The 12500-nt window shown below is 38.7% G+C and overlaps 1 protein-coding gene across 5 annotated transcripts in view; it reads right to left on the bottom strand.

The window, feature by feature from the left end:
* Positions 1-4825, bottom strand: part of LOC307031886 (uncharacterized protein) — a 17279-nt gene extending 12454 nt beyond the window's left edge. For 3 of the 5 annotated variants that reach the window (XR_013806097.1, XM_079669449.1, XM_079669447.1), the window contains exons 1-3: positions 4727-4820; positions 421-520; positions 1-2 (exon numbers count right to left, since the gene is read on the bottom strand). The exon at positions 1-2 is cut by the window's left edge and continues 57 nt beyond it. The gene's annotated coding sequence lies outside the window, so the exon portion shown is untranslated. Of the gene's footprint in view, positions 3-420; positions 521-4726 lie in introns of all 5 variants that reach the window. The other 2 variants (XM_079669450.1, XM_079669448.1) reach the window with 1 other exon arrangement.
* Positions 4826-12500: the final 7675 nt, after the last annotated feature.

Genomic DNA, 12500 nt, shown 5'->3' with positions numbered 1-12500 from the left:
CACTGCAACACAAAATAAAGAGAGTCTTCAGATTTATATAAAAAGCCATTAAAAGGCTAATCTGATTACCTTGACTACTTGTTGCTTTCCTATTGTGGCATAAGCCGTTTTCTACAGGCACATTTTACCAGCATATTTTTCATTATGATTCTACTTGTGATTGTCATGACAACCTGTGCAGCCCATGTATTGATTCCATTCGATGGCTGTTATAATACAAAACAAAACGTCTGCCTCTCTCCACAATGATCAATAACAGTGAACGGATGGTCAAAGTAAGGTGCAAATAAACAGAACCACACGAAGCCTGGTTAGTGTTGCCTGATCTAGAAAGTGTGTTTTTTTAATAAGTGTGTGGTTGCGTTCTAGTCACTTTGTTCAGCACTACTGCTTGTTACAACATTCATTTGCCGTACTCGCCATGAACTGTTATGGCTCAGGTTAATCTCGGCCCCTCCGACGTGAGCGTGGTTCTTGCCGAGCAGCCAAGTGGGGTCAGCTAAGAACCGGTCCGCTGCGGCTGAAACAGGAAAAACCAGAGCTAAATCAAGCTGTAACCAATTGCCCCTTGCGGGATTAATAAAGTTGTTGATTGATTGATTGAAGCCCGAAACTGGCTCTGGAGCCAGTTTGGTGGAAAAGGGGCAGAACCAGAGAAGAACCAGTTAAGCACCAGAAAAGCACAAGAACGGTTCTTGAACCGGTTTAGTTTATTGGCGGTTGGCAAAGAGTACTGGAGTGTGAAACAAGAGTCAGTGTTGTGGTGCTGTTGCTTTGGTCTCGATCTGTGAGCTAACCACGCCCTGTTCATTTGAATATTAGAAATGGAAATGTAATGTGGCATTATGAAATACAAGTCCCCTGAAATAAATAAATGTGTCATTATGAAATACAAGTCCCATGAAATAAATAAATGTGTATTTAAATGTACATTTATATATATTTATTGCCTTATTTATTTATTTCATTGGCATATTTATATATATATATGTATTGATTTAATTATGTATGTATTTATTTCATTTTGGCTTAAACGGCATTCCATATTCCTTGCTCGAAAACTTTGAAATACAGATTTGGATATGGCCTGTTGAGGCACCTGGGTCTTTGTATGGACAGAGTACATTTGACTGTTGTTTTAAGGAGGGTTTTTTTGCTTGTGAGACAATGTGCGCTCATTATATTTATTTATATAGATAGATAGATAGAGAGAGCTCTGTTTTCCAGCCTGAGTCTATTTCATGTATTGTTTTGGTTGACTGTGATTTAATAATCTTTTTATAATTTAATTAATTTGTTTTATTTATTATATATAATTGATATCTTTTAATATTATTTCATTTTCAATGTTGAATGTGCATTACAAAGTTCTTTTTGAAAGGATGTACTTGAATTATTATCATATATTATCATTATGACAGTGGTCTAAAATGGTCAAAACAGTGCCGACATTTATTTTGGTATTTTTATTGTTGTTACTATCAGGAAATGTACAGCCAAATCCGGGTCCACCTAGTAGTTTTAGTCAAATAGCTACTCCTGCTGATTTTATTTCTAGATCGGGGTTAGGTTGAATTCATTTAAATGTGCGCAGTCTGTTACCGAAATTAGATTTTGTCCATATTTGGGCGAGTTCAACTGATGCTGATGTCATTGTCTTATCAGAAACGTGGCTAGACAAATCCATCTTGGCCTCTGACATTTACATAAATGCTGCTTGGTGATTTTAATTGGGACTGGTTAACTTCTGTGTCAGAGGATTTTAAAAACCTCTTTGAACATTACTCAGATTATAGACAGTCCTACTCGCCCAAATATTAAGTCCCCAAATAAATCCTCCCTAATTGATCTCATTTGAACAAATGTTCCATATAAATACTCATCTGTGGGAGTATTTGCTAATGATGTGAGTGACCACTGTGCTGTAGCCACAATTAGGGACACTAAGGTCCAAAAAGTTAAACCACGCATCATCACAAAGAGAGATAAAAAACACTTAGTGGAGCAGGGTTTTTTACATGATCTGTTTGATTTTGATTGGGGAAAAATGGATCTGTGTGCTGATGTAGAAACTGCATGGTCTTATTTTTATCTTGGTTTTATGAAAATGATAGATAAACATGCACTTCTGCGTAAATTTAGAGTGAAGGGACGAAACAATCCCTGGTTTTCTGCTGAACTGTCCAGTCTCCTTCATGAGAGAAACAAGCCCTGGGCAAAGGCTAGGAAATCAGGCTCAGAGGTAGAATGGCTACGCTTTAGGCAGCTAAGGAATAGCTTCACTTCACATCAAAAGTGCTAAGTCTAAGTACTATTTGTCAGTTACCACAGAAAACCTAAATAATCCTAGGAAATGTTGGAAAGCCATAAAATCGATTTCCACTGGTGATATCCCAAATGAGCTACCTCCGTGCCTCACCACAGCATCTGGCTCTATATCGCACAGGGCCACCATGCTAAATTGCTTTAATAAGCATTTTGTCTCTTATGGCTCTCTGTTTGATTCTGTCACTGACTGTGCTTCTGCTTCTGTGAACGCTCCAGTCCTTGACTCTGAACAATGTGGTCTGGAAAACCCTTTCAGTTTTACTCCTTTAACTGTTGGTATTGTCCATGAAGCTTTATCCAAGTTAGATCCTGGGAAACCGGCTGGCCCGGACAACGTAGAACCTTTTTCTTTTTAAAGATAGCTGCAGATTTTATTGCTCCACCTCTTACTTCTCTTTTTAACCTCTCCCTCAGCACAAATACAATTCCTAAAGTATGGAAGTCTGCTTATGTCCTGCCTCTACTGAAAGGAGGGGAGGCAACTATTTTAAATAACTATAGGCCAATCCCTAAATTGTCAGTTCTGGCTAAGGTGCTCGAACGACTTGTGAGTGAACAAGTAAAGGAGTTTTTATGTATAAATGACATCCTGTCTAAACATCAGTCAGGCTTCAGGAAGAAACACAGCACCATCACTGCCACAATGAAAGTGGTGAATAGTATGCTAGATAATAAACAGAGTTGTGCAGCTCTGTTCATTGACCTTTCCAAGGCGTTTGACACCGTTGATCATCGCGTTTTAAAACAGAGGCTACTCAGTATTGGCATATCCAGCCAAGCAGTGGGGTGGTTTGTGAACTACCTCTCTGAAAGGTCCCAATGTGTTCACTTTGATGGGCTGTCTTCTGAGTGGTTAAACATTTCTAATGGTGTACCACAAGGTTATGTTTTAGGTCCACTTTTATTCTCCATATATATCAACAGTTTAGGTGAAAATGTGGATGAAGCTACTTTACATCTCTATGTGGATGATACCGTGATGTACTGTGCAGGTCCCTCCATTCAGGAGGCTGGTGTTAAATTACAGGCTGATTTTAACATTATTCAGACTCAGCTCTCTGAACTAAAGCTTCTTTTAAAAGTTGATCAAACCAAGGTAATGCTCTTTTCAAAAGCTAAAAAAACACCAGAGCCTGTTTTAGATATTGTATCAACGCAAGGAATAAAACTTGAAGTGGTTACCTGTTACAAATACCTTGGTATCTGGCTTGATGATCGTCTTACTTTTAAACTTCATGTCAATAACCTGCTTAAAAAGCTGAGGGTTAGGCTAGGTTTCTTCTACAGGAACAAGTCCTGTTTCTCGCTTGAGGCCAGGAAAAGGCTCTGTGACCTTTTGACCTGTGCTGGACTATGGTGATCTGATCTATATGAATGCACCTGCCAACTACCTGAGCAAACTAGATGCTGCGTATCATAGTGCTCTGAGATTTGTCACAAATTGTAAAGCACTTACTCATCACTGTACACTGTATACCAAGGCAGGTCCCTGTAAGGAGCTCAGTCACTGACACTTTTCTACGGAGGCTCAGTCTGGTACACTTCTTATCTATAAGTCTGTTTGGGATAACTCCGTATTATGTAATGTTCAAGCAGAAGTGCAAGCAGCTATTGTCTGCGATCGCAGGATATAGTCTTGTTAGATGTACCAAGAGTAAGGACTGTCTTAGGTAAGACAGCTTTGTGCGCAGCTCCACTTGCTTGGAACAGTCTACAGGCAACATTGAAATTGAGCATTTTTATTTCTCTGAATGTATTTAAGGCAAGTCTAAATGTAATGCTTTCTGACACTCTGGGTATTTGTAATGTGAATGTAAATATGATATCCTCTGTTGTTTGTTTGTATGTTGTTTTTATGTTTCATGTGGAACTAATGATGCAGGTCTCCCTTGTAAATGAGATCGATGATCTCAAGGGACCAATCTATCTAAATAAAGTTTGAAATTAAATGAAATCGTTTATCGCAATAATTTCCAAGAAAATGTATCGTCCAACAAAATTAATTATGACAGGCCTAGGCACAGCTGGCACATCATGGGTTCCTTCTTTATTGATTATGTCTACCACTACTTTACTTGAGTATTTCAATGTTTTGCTACTTTGTACTTTTACTTCACTTATATTTATTTTAATACTTAAACAACATTAAAATATAATCAAGTGTGTTATATATTAAGCTGTAGATGTATCCTCTGAAAAGCAGGTTAAAGAAAGAGAAATTAATCGAGAATCATGTTTGAAGTGTGTACATCAGAGCTGTCAACGGTAGGAACTATATTAGCCATTAGCGTAGCTGCTAGCTAATAGCACAACGCGGTCAGATCATATGTTTGTGTTTGTTTGCATATTTTGTTTGGCTTGCTTCTTTGTTTGTGAGTGAGCTCAGCCTTTGACTGACCTTTTAAGTTACAGGAAACTCCAGTTATCGCTGTTTATTCCCTCCAGTCTCTCTTCTGTGTACATCTCGTCGGCGCGTTGCAGTTACTGAGCTGATGCGGCAGTGTGTACTAAGGACAGTGCGGACTGACCTAAGAGGAGGGTGTCTGACCACAGAGGGGCGGGGTCATGAGAGGTCATGGGTCAGGAGTCCCATCCTCATGTTTAGTTTGTTCACAGCATAGATATACAGTGTTGGGTGTAACGCGTTACAAAAGTAACGGAGTTACAGTAATATATTACTTTTTGCTGTAACGAAGTATGTAACGCATTACTAATGAAATGTGGGTAATATATTACCCGTTACAATGCTCAGTAACGCAGTTACAACACATTTTAACCCGAAATTGAATGTTGTTTTGTTTTTTAAGAATGTACTAAACATAGCGAGACATTCCGACACCGGACAAATTGTGCGGGTAGATCAGTAAACCTGGTGTTTACCCTTCAGGCTTCGCGTCGAGATCTTCGGGGAAGTTGAACGTTATGCAACCATTCAAAAAAGAGAACGTAGCGAAAAATACAAACAACAAATTGTGTCAGGTGCGCGTGACCTGCTCCGCTGCGCGTGCATCATTTCCAAAGTGCTTCCACAGCAGTGACACACATCTGATCTGTGGATAATCATTTATACGAAAATGGTGTTAAAGCAACCATCACTAAACGCCAGCAACACTGCATCTACTGCAGACAGTAGCAACAGGTCAGATGCGGTCATCACGTTACCCTCCGATTGTGGACACTAGCTTACTCCCGCCTGACTCGCCAGCCCCGGAGCAGCAGTCTTCGTCGCCCGAAACTACGCCGCCCCTCTGCGGCCCGCAGGTGCCAGGTATATCTAAACAACTACCCGCCTGTACAGTGGGGTAAGGTGGTCATTTGGCAGCTTGTGTTATAAAAATAGACAATGGCTAGAATATTCATGTGAAAATAGTACCATATTCTGACATGCCTGGAGAAATGTTGGGTCAAACATAATGCATACAATAGCACAGATGCCTTCACCACGAATAGCTACAAAAATATCATATCCAGCTTACTTATCAACGAGCTGATGTTGCAGCTGAAATGTTCTCCAGGTCACAAAGTCAACCTCACGATGATGATGTGATACCAGTTTTCAAGCACAGTAAATATTCTCTTCCCAGCTGATATGATGGACCAAGGTGATGAATGTAGTAGGCTAAATGGTTTTAATAATACTTTTACCTTTCATGTTTGCCATTTCAAACCATGAGCATGGTTTAAATAATATTTGCTTGATTTACAATATGTTAACCTTCATTATAGTCCTTGACAGCGGTTCTGTACTGCTGTATTAACAACGTGTCACATGTTAAGTATTTACAATCAGAATCGAGTATTCAACTAAGCCCTGTAATACAAGTTGTTAGTAGCCTTAAGGGCTACACAGTTGATATGCTATACCACATTACCCTTCACTGGATGCATAATGAGCTGCACTAAACTACATTTTAGCATTTAAAATACATAGCTATTCTTTGCGGTTATTTTGGTGAAAGTAACTAAAAAGTAACTAAAGTAGTGTAACTCATTACATTTCAGAGACAGTAATATTGTAATGTAATTACATTTTGGAAGTAACTTGCCCAACACTGTAGATATATATATATATATAGGCACGCAATATATATTATATATATATATATATATATATATATATATATATATATATATATATATATAAACACTAGATGGCTCAAGGGCCATACATTTTTGCATACATTCACAGTAAATATTTATTCAGTAGAATAGCTGTCTAACATAAGTTAAATTCATTTCTCACTTATTCTGACAATTCTGACAGACGGCATGCGAAAACATGTTTCTGGTATCAGTACTTTATTCCACTACTTATTTTTCTGACAACTTTTTACTTTGACTTCTTACATTTTGAACACAAATACCTGTACTTTCTACTTCTTACATGTTGAACCCAAATACCTGTACTTTCTACTTCTTACATGTTGAACTCAAATACCTGTACTTTCTACTTCTTACATGTTGAACACAAATACCTGTACTTTCTACTTCTTACATGTTGAACTCAAATACCTGTACTTTCTACTTCTTACATGTTGAACTCAAATACCTGTACTTTCTACTTCTTACATGTTGAACCCAAATACCTGAACTTTCTACTTCTTACATGTTGAACCCAAATACCTGTACTTTCTACTTCTTACATGTTGAACTCAAATACCTGTACTTTCTACTTCTTACATGTTGAACTCAAATACCTGTACTTTCTACTTCTTACATGTTGAACTCAAATACCTGTACTTTCTACTTCTTACATGTTGAACCCAAATACCTGAACTTTCTACTTCTTACATGTTGAACCCAAATACCTGTACTTTCTACTTCTTACATGTTGAACCCAAATACCTGTACTTTCTACTTCTTACATGTTGAACACAAATACCTGTACTTTCTACTTCTTACATGTTGAACTCAAATACCTGTACTTTCTACTTCTTACATGTTGAACACAAATACCTGAACTTTCTACTTCTTACATGTTGAACCCAAATACCTGTACTTTCTACTTCTTACATGTTGAACTCAAATACCTGTACTTTCTACTTCTTACATGTTGAACACAAATACCTGTACTTTCTACTTCTTACATGTTGAACTCAAATACCTGTACTTTCTACTTCTTACATGTTGAACACAAATACCTGTACTTTCTACTTCTCACATGTTGAACTCAAATACCTGTACTTTCTACTTCTTACATGTTGAACACAAATACCTGTACTTTCTACTTCTCTCATTTTCCAAACAGGCTGGTTCCTTTAGTCTGAATGTGTGTTTGGTGGCGTGATCATTATTATTTAGAGTCATTGCGTGCCTATTGATTTGAACACGATCCGTGTATCCATCATTTCCTGGTCTTCTCTAAAGAAGAGGGACCAATGGAAACGTTGTCATGTTGCCGTTGGTCACCATGGAAACATTCATTAGCTAACAATGACATTATTGTTCTATTAATATAAAGGGAGGTCAGGTACTCTTTAAAACAGCTGCTAGTTATGGGTACTTTTTACTGAAGTACATTTCAAAGTTCTTTACTTTGACTTGTACTAAGAAGTTTAGTCAGTAATTCTACTTTTACCAGAGTATTTTTAAACACGAGTATCTGTACTTCTACCTGAGTAAAGGATGTGTGTACTTCTACTTGAGTAAAGGATGTGTGTACTCTGCACACTGTGTAAATTAATTAAATGAAGCCCCTCTGCCCCCCCCCCCCCTGGTTAAAGGGTCACAGATGAAGGAGAGTGACTCCATTGAGCTCTGACTAGCTCATAAATCATCCTCCATTTCTATAAATCACGGCAGATGGCAGGGAGCGAAGCCGAGGCTCATGGGAGACGCTGCCCCAGTGCATGATGGGAAGGGAAGGGGTCACTTCCTACCCCCCCCCTTACTCTCACCTGATGAGACCCTACCTACACAACACACACACACACACACACACACACACACACACACACACACACTCTGAGACCTGTCAGATGACACTAAACCCCCCCCCCCCCCCTCATTATGCATCATCATTATTTAACACTGCAGCGCTCACCTGTTCACACTGGACGTTTATACATATATATATATATATATATATATATATATTTACTCCTATGTGAAAGGGAGGAGTTTCAATATTTAGTTGAATAAATCAGCTGCTTTTATCTGTTTAATATCGTTTTAAAGGAACATGTATTGGACACTTTGAGAAGCTGTGGTGGAAATAGGTCGAACATAGTCAACATCTTTGTGAAAATATCTGTAATATTTAGTACATTTGCAGTTTTAAATCACATTAAAGTGAATATCTTTGCACATGTAAACAAATCAGCTTGGACTCTGAGATGGACTCTGAGACACTGGGATGCAAACAGAACCAGTTATATAGAAAATAACCTAAGAAATGATCAACTGTGACCATAAAACCATCAAAAAGAATCAGTGTTAAATCAGATGTCTGCTGTTTCCTGCCGCGGCCACCAGAGGGCGCTGCAGAGCTATTTACAGTTTGCAGGAGAACCTGATGGTGCACATCCTCCAAACCAAGAGAGGACAACTGGAATTAAAAAAGCTTTTCTGTCATTTCCACACAGATCCTCCAACAAGCAAATAATGCAAGAAGAAATGTAATAAAGGAGATCAAATAATATATGAAATAAAATATGCAAGATCATTATGGCGCAGGAATATAACTTTAATATAAAAATATTAAGATAAAATCAATAACATTTAGAATTAAATACTGTCTCTAAAATCTGGATTAAGTTACGCTTTTAATGCAATTTATTTATTGTTTTTTCTGCACAAGATGACTCTTATCATTTTGAAATAAGTCCTAATGTTTTAATGCTTTTATTATGATATTATTTTGCATTCAAATGAAAAGAAACATAGCAAATAGGAGGATGATGATGATGAAAACAACATGCAGTACTTAGACGAAGAAATCACAAGCCATGCTTCCATATTTCAGTAAAATAACCTTAAATAAAACCTGAATACTTATACATATCACATTTTAGGCTAAACTCTCCCTTTAAGTTGCTTTCACGTTTAATTAAGTCTTTATTTAAAAGATATATTTAATACTTTCTGCAGCTTCTGGTTTCATCACGTCATTAAATGTATTTCAGAGGAAAATGTGCACTTTTTAAATTAATATTTCTTCATGTTTTTAGGACCATTGTGCACATTCCTCCAGCGTGCCTCTGATCAGAGCATCGACCGATCGATCCATCATTTCTTGATTTAGCTTTAAAGCTCTGCTGCTGCTTTCCTGCAGAACGCATTCCAACACTTTGATAAATAATAAAACACGGAGGCAGAAATTCTCTAGAGCTCAGAGAAAAGCAGCAAATCTCCACATCTTTGTGCCTTTTCTGCATAAAATCACTTTAATTAGCAAAATAATTTCCTTATTTTTCTGTTAAGCAATTAATGGCTCGACAGACAATACGGATCATTACGGAGTATTCCTCAAATAATCTGTCTTGAAAAAAGGTCTGAAACTAACACACACACACACACACACACACACACACACACACACACACACACACACACACACACACACACACACACACACACACACACACACACACACACACTCACTACTAAATACGTAGTACTTTAAAAGGTTTTCAATAAAAAAAGGGGCTTTGAGGGAAATAGACCCTCAAGAAATCGATTACATTTTATAAAAAACCCTGAAAAATACATAAATAAATATAATTAAATAAAACAAATACAACATACTTTTAATAAACAATATGATTATGAATTTCATGCCTTAAAAATATTAATTTCCAAACAGGATATTCAAAAAGTCAATTAACGTGTGAATCATTTAGCTATCAGTTAATGAGAGGATTCTTGATAGAAATGGTTTAGAACACTGATCTAGATTTATTCGTAACGCTTAATCCCCCCAAAAATGCAGTTTTCCATTTTGAAAATACTACTTATATCTTATTTCAACGTGACTTCTTGTCCTTTGTGTCGTCCAAAAAGGATTTACCGTGTATCTGACAGTCCCTGAACGCATCACGTTGCTAAAAACACTGATTTGAATTGATCCTTAAAGTTTAATCCCCATAAAAATGCAGTTTTCCAGCATAAAATACAACTTGTATATTATCTGAGTGAAGACCCTTCCATAGAGGAGGCACTTAAAGGGCTCCCGTGTATCTGACAGTCCTCGAACGCATCACGATGCCTCTGGATGTAGACATCACTGCTTTTCTGTCAGAGAGCTGTCATGTGATCTCCAGATCTGCGGGGGGGCCAAGGGCACGGCAAGGTCGAGGCCATCGCTAACAAGCCGTCAAGCAATACCCCAACCCCTCCCCACCCCCCTCACCATATGCATTAATGCAAATTATGGCGTTATAATTTAATAAGTTTGCCGGCCTGATCTGTCCTTTTTATTCCAATTATCATCAGGCAGGGGGTGCGTTCCATCACCAAGAAATAAACACCATCCATCATGCTTCTGATGATTACAGGCTGACAGCACACACACACACACACACACACACACACACACACACACACACACACACACACACACACACACACACACACACACACACACACACACACACACACACACTGTGTTTCAGGGCGGATTACGTCAGGATGCAGAAACGAGGCCTTCAAGTACGTCCAGAAAAAACAAACATTATCCTGATCCTGATAGGTTCAGAGAGAAGTGGAAATATTCTTAATTAAGTTCCGTTATTTAATTCTCCTTCTAGAGGCAGTTATGGAACTTTAACTGCATTTATTCAACACTATTTAACTTTGTGAATATAAAACAGAAAATACAAGATATGAAAAAGCATTACAAATACATAAAGCAAGTTTGAATGAAGGAGGCCCACATTATCAGCGTCAGATCAGCGTTGCGTCAGCGCCCAGCAGGTGTTTCTGATCCAGGTACGCAGCGTTCTTTTTTAACGGCGTGTCTTTGGTTAAACAGTGAGACTCAAACACGCTGCTTTGTTCTCTGGAAACCATCGGCCTGCAGGGTTTTCCCTTTAAACCACCAGTTTCTTCTTCTCTGAGATATCTAAACGCCGTCCAACTGACTTTCTGCAGGATTTCCAACGATCAAAAGTACTTTTACTCAAGTATTACACTTTCATGCTAAGTCTGTGTTATTCTGATGCAGGGGAGCAACATCTACATTAGTATCTTTTATTTATGCACAATATCAGTCATTTAAAGGGCCCATGTCGTGCTGTTCTGGTTCTGACCCGTCCCCTTGTGTTCTGTAGCTTCTGCATGTGAACGCTCTGCAGAGTCTCAGACCCTCAGAGTACACCCTGTAGGAGTAACACTCTAACACAGAGAAGACCTGTCTGCCCCTGAACGCCTCGTTGGACATTTCTCTTTTTCCATTTGTTTCTTCCGGGAACCGCATGACGTCATGCAGAGCTCCTCACACACCAGGACCTTTAGTGTAAATGTTCAACTATCCTCTCATTGACTTGCACAGAGCTCCCTGGTTGGTAATAGACGAGTTGGGATGGCGGGGAAATGCTCTCCTCTCACAGCGTTAGAAACCTTTCTCTGACTCAATATCAAGCCACACTTATTGTCTTTACTGCGGCTGTGAGTGTGTGTGTGCTCAGGATGAGTTTCACTTGTTCTCCTTTATCGCCCCGACCCGGAAACCACACCAGTAAGCCAGCTCACTGAGCAGCGAGCCTCGCAACGTCCCGACCAATCAGAGCACAGTGGGCTCACAGGGAGGGGGGGGGGGGGGCAGGAGACAGACTATACAGAGATGCTGGATGAGAAACCAATGTGAGTTTGGAACATTGAACAATGTAAATCTATTCTAGTAGACCTCAACAATGGAACTATGATCAGTGGAAATGACATGGGACCTTTAACGCCTCATTTATGATCCAAAATCATCTTGTTCCATTTTCCACTACAGCCGAAGTGTTAGACTAACTTTTGAAGTGTTTCCAGCCGTGGAAAGTTGCACTACTTTGTGATCCTAATTCGTACACAGGGGGCAAAACCCACATTAGGAGCTTTTATCCACAATGTCAGTATTTAAAGCCTCGTTTATGATCTAAAATGCATCTGAACTCCCAGTTTGTATTAGCGCTCGCACAACAGAAAGTTTTCCACTAAAGCTGCAGTTAAACTGTCTTTCTGCAGATTCC

This window comes from Notothenia rossii (assembly GCF_949606895.1).
Source record: "Notothenia rossii genome assembly, chromosome: 3".
In the NCBI taxonomy this organism is placed as follows: domain Eukaryota; kingdom Metazoa; phylum Chordata; class Actinopteri; order Perciformes; family Nototheniidae; genus Notothenia; species Notothenia rossii.
This window is presented reverse-complemented; position numbering and strand designations above follow the sequence as displayed.